The 16,456-nt window shown below is 43.8% G+C and overlaps 1 protein-coding gene and 1 long non-coding RNA gene across 5 annotated transcripts in view; one reads left to right on the top strand and one right to left on the bottom strand.

Moving 5' to 3' along the window:
* Positions 1-15,247, bottom strand: part of GATAD2A (GATA zinc finger domain containing 2A) — a 113,975-nt gene extending 98,728 nt beyond the window's left edge. For 2 of the 4 annotated variants that reach the window (XM_073323950.1, XM_073323945.1), the window contains exon 1: positions 14,989-15,247. The gene's annotated coding sequence lies outside the window, so the exon portion shown is untranslated. Of the gene's footprint in view, positions 1-11,554; positions 13,154-14,988 lie in introns of those variants that run through there. The other 2 variants (XM_073323946.1, XM_073323948.1) reach the window with 2 other exon arrangements.
* Positions 1-16,456, top strand: part of LOC140903137 (uncharacterized) — a 35,271-nt gene that overhangs the window by 5,776 nt on the left and 13,039 nt on the right. The window contains exon 2 of the long non-coding RNA XR_012156161.1: positions 1,939-2,121. This is a non-coding gene — a long non-coding RNA (uncharacterized lncRNA). The remainder of the gene's footprint in view (positions 1-1,938; positions 2,122-16,456) is intronic.

Here is a 16,456-nt window from a genome sequence, read left to right on the forward strand (position 1 = left end):
GGTCTGGGACTGGAGGCTTATCTGCTTATAGAACTGGCACGAGGAGGGCTTGTTTGTCCTGCATGAGGATGGATGTCTGCTGACACTTTCATCTAATGGCAGTGCTCCAGAAGCCTTTTGGCTCTTCTTGGCTGCTTCCAGGTGAGCTTTAGTCCAATGCATTTTAGACTGAGGTGGTAATGTCTGCAGTGGTAGCTGATTTGCTGTAGGATGGTCTATGTTCTGGCTTTTGGTAGCTGGGAATTAAATTGCTGTAGTGTGTGTCTGTGCATCAAGAGGGATTGAGTAGAGGAGAGAGGATTTCTTTTGGTAGCTGTATCTCTCCATGCCCAGGATCTGTGGATGCAGTACTGTATTATGGGTGCACACACTAGTGGTGGAGCAGAAGTACATTTGCACACCATTCAGATGTGCGAGGGATAAGATAGGACCAGCTCCTACCCTTAATATATTCTCTGATAGAAGAAACTACTTAGTGATGCGGTATGGAGATCTGTTGGTTAAGCTTAAAAGACTAAGTGGTACTCAAACAGATGTATTTGTGGCAAACCTGGTGTGGCCAAAACTATTGCCATGGTTCATAGTAAGAGCGATTACAGAATTAGTAAAAGTAAACTAAAATAAAATGATCCAGGAAATCCAAACTGCAATTGGGGTGGCTTTTTGAAATATGACATTGTGTATGACTGCAGAGTTGTTCCACATTGTCTGGGTACAGATTTACAGATGGAAGAGAACACTTTTGCCTATCTGTATGCTGATGAACTTGTGGAGGTGAGGTGTGCCAGCTAAGTGATAGGCCAGTGGCATTTAGTAGGTAATGATTTGAGAGTGGATGTAGTTCAAGTGCAGCTACTATTGGTGTGGGAGGCAGGAGGTTGGTCTCCCTTTGATAGCAAAGTTCAAATCCTTTGTCAGATGCTGCTGTGGAGATGGAGGATTCTTTTCTCAAAGTGGGGTGGGAGGGTCCTTCAATCTTGAGACATGAAGAAAGAGTTGGGAAGCAAACTAGTACTGGAGTTTTTCAAGTAATCCCCACAGCTGACAAACCTTTAAAAGTTGTGCTGGTATTACAAATATTTAACCAATAAAGTTGCAGCCTGCTGCCATTTAAACCACAAATGATGTGTGTTGTAATTTTGTTGTACTCTTAGCAAAAGCAAAATACCAGTGCCACAGAATAGTGTGTGCCTGGGAATATGTAGACAAGGTGCAGTAACTCACTCACAACAGATCTGTGCAGGCTGCTGAAATGATATACCTCCCGACACTGACTTATGTGTAAAGTTCTATGAAACTACTACTAGCAAAGAGGAGAAATGCTAGAGCTTTAACTAAATCTTTATCTACCATATACACATTATGTAATATATATTTATATTTTTGGTACACAAATTTATAGTTAAATATAACCTGTTATTTTTCAGACAGTATCTTAGAAAGAAAAAAATTGGTAAGACTTAAGAGATGGCTAGTGATGCAAAATTTCTTATAACTGTAAGAATTCTGCTGGTCCACATTGTGTTTCTCCCATCTCTTTCCCACGTGCGCCCCCCCAAAAAAAGCTAGAACTACTTAGTTGCAAACAGCACAATAATCTGACACTTGAAACAAGGGTAGTCACAGAGGTGATTAATTACCCCGGCTTCTCTAAGTATCATTTAAATAACTTTTCAAGTGTGGGATGGAGGAGAGTGTCACTCTCCTGCATTAAAGAAGTGTCATTCAGGAACACACATTAGGTGTCCTAAATATCCAAGCTGATTCTGAAAAATTTCCTCCTGGCACTACTATAGTTCCTGATCATGCCAAGTCTGTGGTCACACCTACTGAATATTTGGGCACCTGCATGATCAGTTTGAAATTGCCTCACTGTCATGCAAGCAAGTAAACAGTGTTGTATCTACTCATGAGCCTTTGTTTGTGTTTATCATCTAGTATGCTGACAGACCTGGAACTTCTAAATAACTGCAAGAGTTCTTTTCAATTTTGCCCACAAAGGTTAGTTTGTAGCTTTAAACAAAGCTGTTTATATGGGCACTTAAAAATACATGAATAGATTCTTCATGCCTGGAGCCACACTGCCTTCCTTGCCTTTATGAACACCAAGTAGCGAGCAAGGTCAGTACGTGTAAAGACCTAAGTGGTGCAAAAAATGTTTCAGTAAGTGATGCTTTTCCCTGTGTCAGTAGCCAACAGAAACTGAGCATGGTGCTGGAAGTGCCTCCTTTCATAGACTTAGAGCTAAGGTGTTGACCCTTTCCCACAATCATGGTACTTCTCAGAAGATTAAGGATCTGTTGCTCCAGTATCCTAGTCAAATATCAATTTGCGTAACTATGCTCTCTACCTGCCTCAATTCCCTCTGTAGCTTCAGTTTGAGAAACTATTCACTATGTCCAAAAATATGTGGTTTTAAAGTTTCATAACAGAGGTGTTTGCATTTCAGTGGTGATGGAAGTGATCTTTATTTAAAAAGTAAAATGACTTGGGATCTTTCAGAGTGAAAGATGATAGAAATATGTGAAAAGAGAGCTTCTGCTTAACCTGATGGGGGAAGGCACAAGGACTTTGTCACTCTAACAGTTCCCTTCATGACTCGTGTGATGTGGTGCCTTTAGAGAAGAAATATAAAAGGATAAGGAGCTACAGGAATAACTTTGATCCCATTTTTTGTTGAAGTCTAAGTTACTGTGATAAGTATCACTTGACCACATAAGTTTGGTTACTGTAAGCCTTCAAATAAAATGAGCATTTTAAAACACCAGCAGTTTGAAGAGCTCAATGTCTAGCTTTAAATAGGCTTGAATCCTGCAAAATAGTGTGTAAACAAGTATTAAAGTTAGGCTTACACTGGTCTGAGGTGTGGTACTAAACTATCATCTTCAACAAATGTCAATTTTCAACAAAACCCAGAGCCTAATAAATACTTATTTTTAATCAAGTTTTTAAAAATCACTCTTGATGTTAAATGAAAATACTTCTAATATCTGAACTTTCACAATAAACAAAATCTTCCATATACCTTTGCCAGTTACTGTGCTGCAACGATGATTGAGGAACAAATTTTTATATAGGTACAGTTCCTAAATCTGAACTATAATCTGATAGCACAAAACTATACAGAAGCTATTTTAGTAAGCAACACCTGTATATTTTTCCCCAGTATCTTTGTTTACTGTGTGTGTGAAAGCAATGCCAGCAAAGTATTACCTCCCCACTCCTCATCTGGGCCTCAATTGCTGTGTTTGTACCTAACTGAGTACACAGTAAGGTGTGGACAAACAGGAGAATGAAGTCTGAGACAACCATCAGAATTCCAGAGGTGAAATTGGCAGGTTCTGGGTCTCACTAGGTGACAGTGTTCTGCAGAGGAGGGTACCAGCTGCACTTCATTAATTACTCTTATGTGGACTGGTGGGTGGCCCTTTCAGTGTTACCAGTTAGGCTAATGAGACAGAAGCAGGTGGGGGGGGGCTTTTGGGGGGGGGAATTTTAGGAAGAACTAGAATTAGCAGCAGTAAGCTCAAGTTGATCTTTATTCTAAGATGAGGTGGAACAGTTTCACTTATGAATGGGGCACAGATGCACAGGATAAAAGTGGCATACATATTCTGTTCCAATAATCAGAGCTGATGCAATATGATCCAGATTCCTGCTAAAACTGAGCATCTAATTAGGAAAGCAACGTGGTTGCAGCTGGAGCCATAAAGTCTTGCTATTAAAGGGCATTCTCCCTAAGGTCTTTCCCTAGTTCCAATTACGAATACTAACGTGGCTCTTGTCAACTTGAGCAGTAGCTCTCAACCTTTCCAGACTACTGTACCCCTTTCAGGAGTCTGATATGTCTTGCATACCCCAACTTTCACTTCATGTAAACTACTTGCTTACAAAAGACCTAAAAAGACAAGTGTCACAGTACACTACTACTGAAAAATTGCTTACTCTCTTTTACCATCTATCAGAACAGAAATTGTACTCAAATTTCAGTGTACAGTATACAGAGCACTATAAAGAAGTAATTGTAAGAAATTTTAGTTTGTACTGACTTTGCAAGTGCTTTTTTGGAGTAGCCTGTTCTAAAACTAGGCACCTATCTAGATGAGTTGATGTACTCCCTCAAATACAGTTCTCAAACAGGGATCCGAGGCCCCCTGGGGGGGCTGCCAAATAGGGCCAGCTTTAGACTCACAAGGGCTCAGGACAAAAAGCTAAAGCCCTGCCACCCTGAGCCCCACCACCACCAGGGCTTGACGGTGAAGCCTGAGCAGCTTAGCTTTGCGGAGGGCCCAGGCGATTGCCATGCTTGCTACCCTCTAATGTCAGCTCTGGCTTTTATATGCAGAAAAGCAGCTGTAGTAGCACAGGTGTGCCCTGGAGTTTTTAGGGGGGGCTCAGAAAGAAAGGTTGAGAACCCCTGCCCTAGAAGACCTCTGCATACCCCCAGGACTATGTGGATCCCTGATTGAGAAACCCTGAACTATGCTCTAGCACTTCATCCTTCTCACACCAATAACTCTACCATTTGGTACACCCTTTCACCAAACTGTACCTGGAACTTCTTGCTGTAATGATAGAGCAGAATTAAATAGTTGGGGAAATCTGGAAAGGGTGTATGGTTTAGGTAAAGCCTAATACATTGAAAGGCAGGTGCTCTGAATGCTGTGACTTCTACAGAAAAGTCTCTAAAGTACTGACAAGCAATGCTAATTACCTTATTAAATCCAGGATACTCTTGCACATCAGAGCTTACACTTTCACAAGCCCTTCAATAAGGAAAGGGACAGGATGGCTTAAAGGAATGGTGAAAGATGTTATGGCTTTCACCATTCAAGCCTTGTGGATGGTAGGGGAGCAGATGTGATGTATCTTGACTTTAGTAAGGCTTTTGGTACTGTCTCGCATGACCATCTCACAAATGAACTAGGGAAATACAACCTCAATAGAGTTACTATAAGGTGGGTGCTTGACTGGTTGGAAAACCATTCCCAGAGAGTACTTATCAGTGGTTCATAGATGGAAGGTCATATCAAGTGGGGTCCCATGAGGATTAGTTCTGGGTTCTGTTCTGTTCAATATCTTCATAAATGATTTAGAGAATGGCAGAGAGAGAGTACACTTACAAAGTTAGCAAAGGTTTCAGAGTAACAGCGGTGTTAGTCTGTATTCGCAAAAAGAAAAGGAGTACTTGTGGCACCTTAGAGACTAACCAATTTATTTGAGCATGAGCTTTCGTGAGCTACAGCTCACTTCATCAGATGCATGCCGTGGAAACTGCAGCAGACTTTATTTATACACAGAGAATATGAAAAAATACCTCCTCCCACCCCACTGTCCTGCTGGTAATAGCTTATCTAAAGTGATCATCAGGTGGGCCATTTCCAGCACAAATCCAGGTTCTCACCCTCCGCCCGCCCCACACACAAATTCACTCTCCTGCTGGTGATAGCCCATCCAAAGTGACAACTCTTTACACAATGTGCATGATAATAAAGTTAGGCCATTTCCTGCACAAATCCAGGTTCTCTCACCCCCTCTCCCCCCTCCCAAAAACCACACACACAAACTCACTCTCCTGCTGGTAATAGCTCATCCAAAGTGACCATTCTCCCTACAATGTGCATAATTAAGGTGGGCCATTTAGCAAATGATACTAAGATGGGAGGGGTGGCAAGTGCTTTGGCGAATAGGATTAAAATTCACAAGGATCTGGAGAAATGGTCTGAAATAAATAGGATGAAATTGAATAAGGACAAATGCAAAATACTCCACTTAGGAAGAAACAATCAGGTACGCATGCACAAAATGGGAAATGACTGCCTAGGAAGGAATACTGCAGAAAGGGATGTGACGTCCATAGTGGCTCACAAGCTAAATATGAGTCAACATTGTAACACTGTTGCAAAAAGGAAACATTCTGGGCTGGATTAGCAAGAGTGTTGTAAACCAGACACAAGAAGTAATTCTTCCGCTCTACTCCATACTGATTAGGCTTCAACTGGAGTACTGTCCAGTTCTGGATGCCAACATTTCACCAATTTGTCCACATCTTTCCTGAAAGTCCAGAGAAGAGCAACAAAAAGGAGTGAAGGTCTAGAAAACATAATTTGAGGGAAGATTGAAAAAAATTGGGTTTTAGTCTGGAGAAGACTGAGGGGGCACATGCTAACAACAAGGACCACATCCTGCATGGATTCAGAGTAGCAGCCATGTTAGTCTGTATTCGCAAAAAGAAAAGGAGGACTTGTGGCACCTTAGAGACTAACAAATTTATTTGAGCATAAGCTTTCGTGAGCTACAGCTCACTTCATCGGATGCATACCGATGAAGTGAGCTGTAGCTCACGAAAGCTTATGCTCAAATAAATGTTAGTCTCTAAGGTGCCACAAGTACTCCTTTTTATCCTGTACGGAGGTTCTTTATTGCTGCTTTTGAGGCCAATAATGAACATTTCCACCTGAATGCATTGTTCTTTGTTGAACACTTTGTACTCAAAGATTTAATTTTTCAGAGAAATGTCCATTCATAATCCACTAACAATCCAGCATTTATGCACCTGTGTTCAGAGATTTGGGACGTAAATAGAGAACCTGATCCTGCAACAGAAAATCTGAGAGAGCTGGCAATTGGAGCTCCCACTCTTACAGGCAAGTGCTCTGAGAGCCAAATGAATATAACCAAGCTGCAGCTACATTCATCGCATGGACCTTATCTTTTTTGTTCTTTGTGATCCTTTGAATATGAAGTAATGGAGAAAAGATATACACAATACTGTCAGGAATCCATAGTTCTTGCCAGGTCTGGAGCAAAAGTGACTGTACTTTGCATCCTCTTTCATGAGGAAGAAGCTCCATTTGTGGGTTACTCCATCCCTAGAAGACAGACATTACGATAGTGTCCTTGAGGGACTGAGTGGGCTGGTTGGTGTATTTCCTTGCTGAAATGTCTTCTTTTTCAGCAACATGAAGAAGCAGAGGCAATGTTGGCCCTGCACTGCAGACACCATGCCTAAAACCTTGACCATCTCCTGACCAGACTAATATACTCCCCCACCTATGACTGATGTAGCAAATGATTCTGGACTGATCTGCTCCTGACGTGAAAGAGGCTTTGAAAGTCCATCAGATTGTATGGTTTCAATACACTTGTGAAATTTTGACTCAGGATCTCACTTTGAATTGAAATTTTTCAGATGTGATCCCTTACAGGCTCAGAGTATGTCACCAGTGAGTGTCCTGAATCTTTAGGACATAGTTGCTATTCATTCCATGCTGGCATTGTTGCTAGTACACTATCCTTAACCAGACCTGCAAAAGCCTCCATTAAAGTCTAGCAGTCTGTCATATAGGGTGCAGGAAGGCATATCTCCTGAAGGATCTTGCTGTATTGTGACTGGTATCTCACAAGCTATTGATTTCTGAATATCTTGGAATGTGTGTGTGTGGGGGGGGAAATGTTTTTTTTTGGGGGGGGTTGGAATGAAGAACTGCTCCTAAACTGTGAGGTGGTCCTAGGATTTATGTTCAATCCAAGGGCACCTTGGATCCTTAGTAGAGATGATCTGTGGTAGCAGCTAGCCACATTTGCCCATAGAGAGTCCAAAGAAAGCACTCTCTGTACTTGTCAAGAGTTCTGGCCATACAGAACATTAGATCTGGTGAAAATGGGTGTCCTATCTGTAGAAATCCCAAGAAATGCAGTCAGATGTAACTCAATTTTCTTCTTTCTTCTGGAGTTCTTTGAATACAATGACTTTGAACAAGGCATCAAGCTTTCTTCTTTGCTAAAAACATTGCTGGCTACAGGCAGTTTGGCTCCTCAGACTGCACATGTAAAGTATTCTTCTGATGTAGGGATTAAAAACCATACATCATAAAACAGGACATTAATCTGAGCAGTGGAATTGTTGGTTAGTGACCGGCATAAGTGTCAAGCAAGATGGGGACAATCTGCACCCAGACTTCCTATTGGGATCATTCTTGTAATGCTACACCGATAAAAGTAGCAAGATGAAAAATACAAGGATAACCTTACAGTAAGTTAGACACAGAACTAAAGTCAAGTGTGGAAGTCTCGCAACAATGCAGAATAACTAGTACAACTCTACATATGTCAGTGCCTTTTAAGGCACAACTAAAGAGGGAGGGACTTTCTGACAATGACAGGGAATTGAGGAATGGTTATGATGTAGTTCCTTTTCTATCCTTGAATATTCAAAGTTATGAAGGGGCATATGCAAGGCCTCAACTATCTCTGCTTTTTAGAAGGTTTAGACTAGATGTCAACATTGCAAACACATCCCAAGTAGGGTGACCAGACAGCAAGTGTGAAAAATCAGGATGGGGGTGGGGGGTAATAGGAGCCTATATAAGAAAAAGCCCCAAATATCGGGACATCTGGTCACCCTACTCCTAAGGGAGAATCCCTTCTCACAGATAGCATCACTTAACCTCGATTTAAAGTCATAGCAATGAGTGTGTAGTTCTGTTGATGTGAGATCTGGGTTCTGTCTCACTTCCTATATTGTTTTGGGTCAATCACATAACGTATGTTTCCCCACTTGTAAAATGGGAGTATATTTTCCCATTGGGGCAGGCTTCAATAACAAATTGTAAAGAGCAGAGAGTTAGTGAGTGTACACAACTCAAACTTCTAGTTCCCTCAGCCATCTGTACATCCCCCTAGGCTAAAAGGGGCATCTTGGTTGAGAAGCTGGCAGTGTACTTGCTGCAGCTATTTCTACTAGAACCTTTGTTTCCTAGGGACATTAGGAAAAGGTTCTTAATCAGTATGGAGTACCTGGGAGACTGAGTTGAATGCAATTATCTTTTCTATGCATCTAGAATCAAACCTCCTTTAAAATACACAGCAACAGAGCTTACCAAAAAAATGGACATGTCAAATCAAAACCACTTTCTTCCAGGATAAAGCTGTGCACTGATCCTTAGGGAATACTATTTCCTTGTCTGACTTCAACCTCCAAACTATTCTGGATATAAGACTCTAAAAAAAATAAGTAGTGGGAGAAGAAAAATATCCTGCTCTCCTCTGTGCTCGGACCTTTTTTACTCTCATTTCCCTAAATCCATCTTCAGCTAGAGATCAAGCACAGAGCACTTTCAAAACCAAAAGTGAAAGCTTCAAAAAGTTGTGACTGAAAACAAGGCATTAGATTAGAACTATGATCTAACTAAATAGAGTCATGTCCACATTGTAAGAGGGTGTACTACAGACACTTGTGGACTTATTATAAAAATCCTCTCTTTGTTTGTAATTACTTTTAAAAAAAACTTTGTTTGCTCAAAATCAGACAATCATGTCAGTGTCTCTCAAGCCATGCGCTCCTGTCTTAGATGGGAAAGGTGACTAAGAGCTTCTGATAAGCTGTTTAGTTAGAGCATATTTAAAACAAACTAATATTTTTAAAGATGAAGACACTGCCTCCTTTGACTTTTCCCAGTTAACTCTTCCTTTAATGTTGAAAAGTTACCATGAATGTACAGTGAATATTTTCTATAAATATGTAAGGTCTAAAGTGTATCATAATAAAATTGACATTGCGTATTCTCAAGGATAGTTGTGAGTCTACCTAACATTTATATAAGCACTTCACAAACAACATATACATAAGAATTTCCCGTGAAAGTGGAATAGACTGTCTAACAGAGCACAGCAATTCTATAAAAGTTTTAACTAGGAAGAGAGGAAGAATACTGTACCCAGCTGAAACTACAGGTGGACTTTGGTAAACAGATTGTAATTACCCAAGTTGAAACTTGGCCAGGACACCAAAGCCGAACACCCCTACTGCTGCAATAAAAAGTGTCAGGGAATTTGCACATATGTGATCAGAATCTCTAATTTACATCACAGCCCAAAGATGATACCTCCAATAACAAACTATCCCTAATAGGACGGTGAGGTGTTGGCTGTGAGAGAAGAGTGCCATGTACTGCATCATCAAATCCTACAGTACCCTTGTTTTTTTTCCTCAGATAGGAAGGAAGCTCTTACCACACAGGTCTTATCCTGAATCTGTAAAGGGCATAAATCGTGCAACAGGAAGATGTTACAAGACAATCAAATTCTATGGTTCTAGTGTTCTCCTGAATGGATAAATTCTATACTTGTTTAATAATTCCAAAAAAGGACAGCAGAGCTCTTATCTGGGTCTCTAGAGATTTAACATCCTTGGCATTGTATCCAGAAGGAAGGAAATTTCTCACTTCCCCAGCTATTTCGGTTATATAAAATCAATTGTTGGATAGCTAACAGGTCCATGAATATGAATTGAAGTGATTACACTTGGACTTAGATGGTTGTTAAGTTATTGCTCATGTATATAAATAAGCAACTCTATCAGTAAACATACACATGTAAATTATTGCTAGGTCTCCATAGCCCTTTTATATATCCAAGAATTCTTCTAAAAATTGACACTTCTTGTTAGATAAAGACTCTCTCAACTTTGTATTGGCATCATAATTGATAAGTGCCAAAACTCTGTTATATGATAGTGGCAGCAGCATAACAGGTTCAAGAAATTTGGGCCTTTTGAAGTTACGTGTTTGGAGAAGGGGGGAGAGACACAAGGCCCAAGATTGTGTGACTACCCCACCACCTACCTCAAACTTTCATGCTTTGTCATCTAGGAGAGTGAGGTTCAGCTTCAAGAAAAATGGGGAAAATAGGGAATGTATCAAGAAATAGTGGAATAAAAGACAGAGGTTACTGTTAAATAAAGAAAATCTTCCAACATGCCCCAGCAAGAATAGTAATAAAGGTGGAGACATCCTGATGATCTAGTAGGTTCAAGTTGCTATCAAACAGCTGTTAGCACAAAGCCACTGATTCTATATGCAGCAAAGAAGCGAATGCACTAGACCCCCATACTAGCATTTCAACCTGTTTACTAGCAGGGCACTCCTTCACCCCAATTACCCATGTGCCCCTGCTGTTGCAGCTTTGGCAGCAATTGTCTGAATCGGCCTTAAACAACAGAATTCTAAAGGATGAATCGATGCCATGGCTGACTTATGTAGCTAATGTTCTAAAATGAAACTGTAATAAAGGCAGACAAATTGAAGTTCTGGTTCCATATGTGCTCTGTTCTATTTCTGGGGGAGTGTTCACTATAAGCATGTTTCACACCTGATCTTAATTTGCTGACTTTCCCTAATCTAGAAACCTGTCTTACTAAAAACTACAATTCAAGAAGTGAAAAGCATGAAGTCTTCAGTTAAAGTAAATGTAAAAGTGAATATGGGGGAAAGTGCTCCTCCAACTCCAACACAACCCCAAGTCACGCTAACCATCCTTTTAATCAAGTTGGGTTGTCCGATTGTGTTGATGTGGCTCTGGCACTTAGTGGGGGCCAACACAAAACATTTGTTTCCTTATTCTGAGGGCAAGCTAATGGCAACGCAATGCACAGTGGTGCAAGCAGGTAAACTTTGGTCCCAACACTGGTACTTCTGTGGGTTCAAGGAACCTTTGAGGAAGGACACCTCCAGCTACTCTTGTACAATTAGCCCCTGTTTGCATTAGCAGATACCTGCAGCTATTCTTCTCAACTGTCCTCATCCCTCTTGCATTGGCTTGGAACAGTGTTGGTGGGCTTTGCAGAAAAGTATATCCAGCCTTCCTCAGTGGGAGAGAGGAGTGCAAAGTGGACCTGTAAAGGGATATTATTCTTAGAAAGTGTGACCCTCACCACTGCCCCATGGATGTCACATCCATTTAGCTTTTTAATGTACCAAGACTGTGAGATGAGATACTCTTGATCAGGCCAAAAATGTGAAAGAGAGGTCAATAGTAAAAAAAAACCCTACCCCTCATTGCACTCTTATTTAGGAGAAAAAAAGATTGAATCCTGGTATCCTATAAGGGAATGGAGAGCACCTCCCCTGGCCAGGCTCAAGTACATTTTTGTTTCGAGTTTTTTTTCCTGAGGGATTCCTTCCTTTTCTCTTTTTCTTTCTTCCTCACTCTAGCCCACAATGCCCTGTGCAGACACTTCTTACTACTAAGTAGTGTTGGTTGTGAAGTCCATCAATACTTCTCAAAGTTTGAGGCAGAGATGAATCAATCACAAGTGCAAGTTACTTCTCTTTAGGTAAGATTAGTAATGCTAGTCCATGTTGGTCTAGTGAGCAAGAAACCTGAATTCTGATTCCACTGCATGATGCTGCTACTAAACATTTTTAGTATTGTCAAAATCCCACTGCACCTTTAAGATTGATCAAAATTAGACCCAAGGTCCATTTAACATGCCCCCACCCTTATTTTTTTTAATTTCCTACCTGCCTTTGGAAATGGGACTTAACTGACTCCCCAAGTTCAAGCACAAGAAGGCACTAGAGTCCAATGCACCTGAGCTGTACTGAAAGAGGCGCAAAAGATTCCAGGTTATTCCCAAATCTAGCACTGCCCTGTAATTTTTGCTGCAATAAAGAGGCTAAAGTGTTTTTTTACATACTGTACATGTAGCTTAAGAGGTTTAGGCTTTGTAGTGTCAGGAATTGTACTCTACTAGATAAAAGCTAATTCACATCTTTCAAGTGGCTTTTCAGAAATAGGGAAAATGCATTATGTACAAATATATATGAGTTACTTGCTTGGTTTAAAACAAGTTTCAGTTTCAGAGGCAGAGAGAAATGTTTTGCCATCTGAAAGTGGCAGCAGCAGTTAAATAAATCTACTATAGTGTAAGGTAGATTAACTTGGTTACTATTTGGAATGTGTGTGTTATTTTTCACACTTGCATGCCATGAGATTGTCTCAAAACTCTCCAAAAATTCATCATGGTACAAGAAGAGAGGTTAGAATGGAAATTGAACCTAAACCTTAAATAGGAACACTGTCCAATTGGAAAAAGTGACATTTTTATTAAACTGTTGCCCCTACTGCAAATGACACTAAAATTACTAAAAAGTTGGCGGCGGGGGGGGATTCATAAAATATCAGGGTTGGAAGGGACCTCAGGAGGTCCGACCCCTTGCTCAAAGCAGGACCAATCCCCAACTAAATCATCCCAGCCAGGGATTAAGTATTTTCAGTTTATTTTGTGCCTTTGAAAGCACTTTGTATACAATACATTTGATTAATCCTTTGTATAATCAATTTCTCCTTTTCTAACTATATAAACTGAAGAAACTTCAATAAATATCACTGGAGTAGAAAAACAGTTATACTTCTTTCTTAAAGGATTTTTTTTTTAAATTCAGGATATGCAGTTTAAACAATGCTCACTCAGAAAACAGGACTAGTCATTTTCAAATATTCAAGATGAGTGTTCTTTTAACTATAGCACCTGCTACAATATGCATCACAGAAAAAGATGTACATGTATGTAAGTATACAGACTGCATATACAGACCAAAAGTCATTTGTTATAAAGTGACAAACAAAATGCTGAGTTGACATCAATGCTGGGTTAAACTGAAAACTATCACCTGAGTACAACCTTTCTACCCCTTTCTGAGTTGGCACCCAGAACAGCTCTATTTTGTCCTCACTAGCTTTACCCTACGCTATTCTGGGGAGAAATGTTGTTCTGCTACAAGGACAGGGAATAGAAGGAAAAAATACAAGACAGAAAATTAATAAAAAAATTTTCTTTTAAAAAAAGCAACCTATAAACATTCTCCTAACCATAGCTGAGGGGTGAGAAGGTGGAAGACCACAGACACAATATAACTTTATTTTGTATAGAATTTGTCTTGTATACATATTGTATCACCCCCAAAGGTATTAGAGAGATACACACCAACAGAAAGTAGAAAAATTAAGACTGATAGTGACAAAGGAATAAGAGATGCTGTAAGATTAGAGGGGGGAAATTAACCCATTTTTTCACTAGATGGATACTTAAGTGCAGTTACCCATCTTTGGCAACAGCCCCACAAAAACACATCCATCTTAAACCCCATCATGAGCTCATCCCATCTGGCACTCCTCAACACACAACCAGTATTTTGCAGGTACTTTCTTCAAGTGGCCTCATATTGCCTGCATTCACCCTTCTTAAGCTTTTGTATGGGTCATGCAAGTCTGTCCATACCATGCCACTTTCCACAAACCTCACTTTCCCAAACATGCCACAGAAGCCTGTGCCAGTCTCATTACTCTGAAAAGTGCCCTCCATTTTCAGCATCCACCCTTCTCTTCCCATATCATAAATCTTCCCTCTGGCATGTCCTCCTACTCAATCTCACTTTGCTGCTGACTGTGACCCTCTCCGAAACCACAGCCTTATCCCCAAAGTTCTTCGCAAGATGCCCATCTTTGGCACATATACTGCCCCCAACCATGTCTCTGGCACCAATGATCTGTCTTTACCTCTGCTGGCTGTGTCCCTCGGGCAACTCCCAGGATGCACCCTTACCTCCTCCCTGCCACCGCCACCCCCAGCTTTGCCCACGTCCCTGGTACTTCCTGAGCTCTGTTCTCCCTTTAAATGTCTCTCTGCCCAGCTCTGGGGCTTCCTTAGGCCGATCTTCCCAGAATTCCCGCCACCCTTCTCCCAGCCCCCACTCCTGGAGCCCTGGCTCCCTCAGAACCGACCCCACCCCCAGCACTCGGCCTCCTGAATGCCCTTCCCTCCCCTCCCCCTCCTCTTCCCTCCGCTCTTCCTGGTTCCCTGAGCGCAGCACTTCCTCAGGCCTGGCCCCCGCCCCGTCCCTTTCCTCGGGCCTGGCCGGCCCCCCTCTTGGCTTTAACCCACCGCTCTCCTCAGCCTCGGTGCCCGCCTTTTCTTTCGCCCCCCCTCCCGCCCCCAGGCCTGTCCCCACATCCTGGTGCTCCCCTCCCTCATCGCTGCCCCCCGGTATCCCATGGCCCCAGACCGGCCCCCCTGCCGCTCCCTCCGTTCCAACGCCCCCCTTTCCTCAGCCCTGGCCACCCCCTTTCCCTCAGCCCGGCCCCCCTTTCCTGTCGCGCCCGCGCCCCGCGCCCCACAAGTTGCTGGGGGTGGGGGATGCCACTCACTCTCCTCAGCCCCCTCAGAGCCGCCTCCTCCTCCTCAGCGGGGCCCGGGCCGGACTGGGGCCGTGGGGGGAGGGGAGGCGGCTCCCTCAGGTGGCCACTGACAGGAGGAGGGAGGAGGAGGAGGGGGCTGCGCGCGCAGGGAGACCCGCCTCGCGCCGGGTTCCCTCCCCCTGCGCCGCGCGCCACCGGCGGCGCGGGACTCCCAGGGTGGCGCGCGCGCTACCAACCGTCACCTCCTCAGGACGCTTTTCCCGCCCACACCAGTTGCTAGGCAGATTTTACTGACTGCCCCTCTGCCTCTCCCTGGAGAAACTTGACAGCTACGACAGCCAATAAAGAGGCAAGATTATAATCCCGCCAACCAACCAGCTAGGGATGGGGGGCGCGTAAGCGGGGGGAGAAAAGGACGGCCTCCCGGTAGGTGGTGATCGACAGCCAAATCAGCCAATGAACAAACCCGGAAGCGGATAGCGGCTCAAAAGAAGGGGGGGGCTTCGTTTTAAAAGGGCCGGGACTGGCGATGTTTAATCCTCGTAGGCCAGTATGGAGGAGGGGGTTGTTGGGGTGGGGAGCAGGGAGGACAGGGCACAAGGGGATGTGGGGGGTCAGGGCAGGATGGGGGGGTTGGGCACTGGAGGGTGGCTGGCTGTGATGGGGGGGTGTTGGAGCAGTGGGGGGAAGAGGATGGGTTGCATGCGGGGGAATGGGGAGCAAAGGTGGGGGGCAGGGAGGACAGGACACACGGGGCTTTGGGTGGCGATGGGGAACAGGGTGTGGAGGTGGGGGACCCGGTGTTGGGTGGGGTTGCTGGGCAGGGGTGGGGGACAGTGTGGAGGATGGGGGTGGGGCGGCTGGCCCGTGTTGGGGGCAGGGAGGACAAGGTGTATGGGGGCGGCTGGCCCGTGGTGGGGGCAGGGAGAACAAGGTGTATGGGGGAAGGGGCGGCTGGCCTGTGTTGGGGGCAGGGCAGGGAGGACAAGGTGTATGGGGGTGGGGCAGCTGGCCTGTGTTGGGGGCAGGGCAGGGAGGACGAGGCGTATGGGGGTGGGGCAGCTGGCCTGTGTTGGGGGCAGGGCAGGGAGGACGAGGCGTATGGGGGTGGGGCAGCTGGCCCGTGTTGGGGGCAGGGAGGACGAGGCGTATGGGGGTGTTGGGTGGCTGGACAGCATGAGGGGCTGGGAGGATGAGGCGTGTGGGAGTGTTGGGTGGCAATGGGGAACAGCGTGTGAAGGTGTTGGGTGGGGTGGCTGGGCAGGGATGGGGGACAGTGTGGAGGGTGGGCAGTGATGGGGCAGGTGGGCAGTGATGGCAGAGCAGGGAGGAGAGTGGGGAGGCACATAATGAGCTGGCTGGTCCCTACAATCTGGTTTGTCTCATTTCCAGTGATTGAATGGGCGCACCTCAAACACATTTTAAGAGGAAGCACTCTACTCTAGTGCGAGGGACATGGGGCTGGGAGTCAGGTGAT

Source organism: Lepidochelys kempii, chromosome 25 (assembly GCF_965140265.1).
Source record: "Lepidochelys kempii isolate rLepKem1 chromosome 25, rLepKem1.hap2, whole genome shotgun sequence".
Lineage (NCBI taxonomy): Eukaryota > Metazoa > Chordata > Testudines > Cheloniidae > Lepidochelys > Lepidochelys kempii.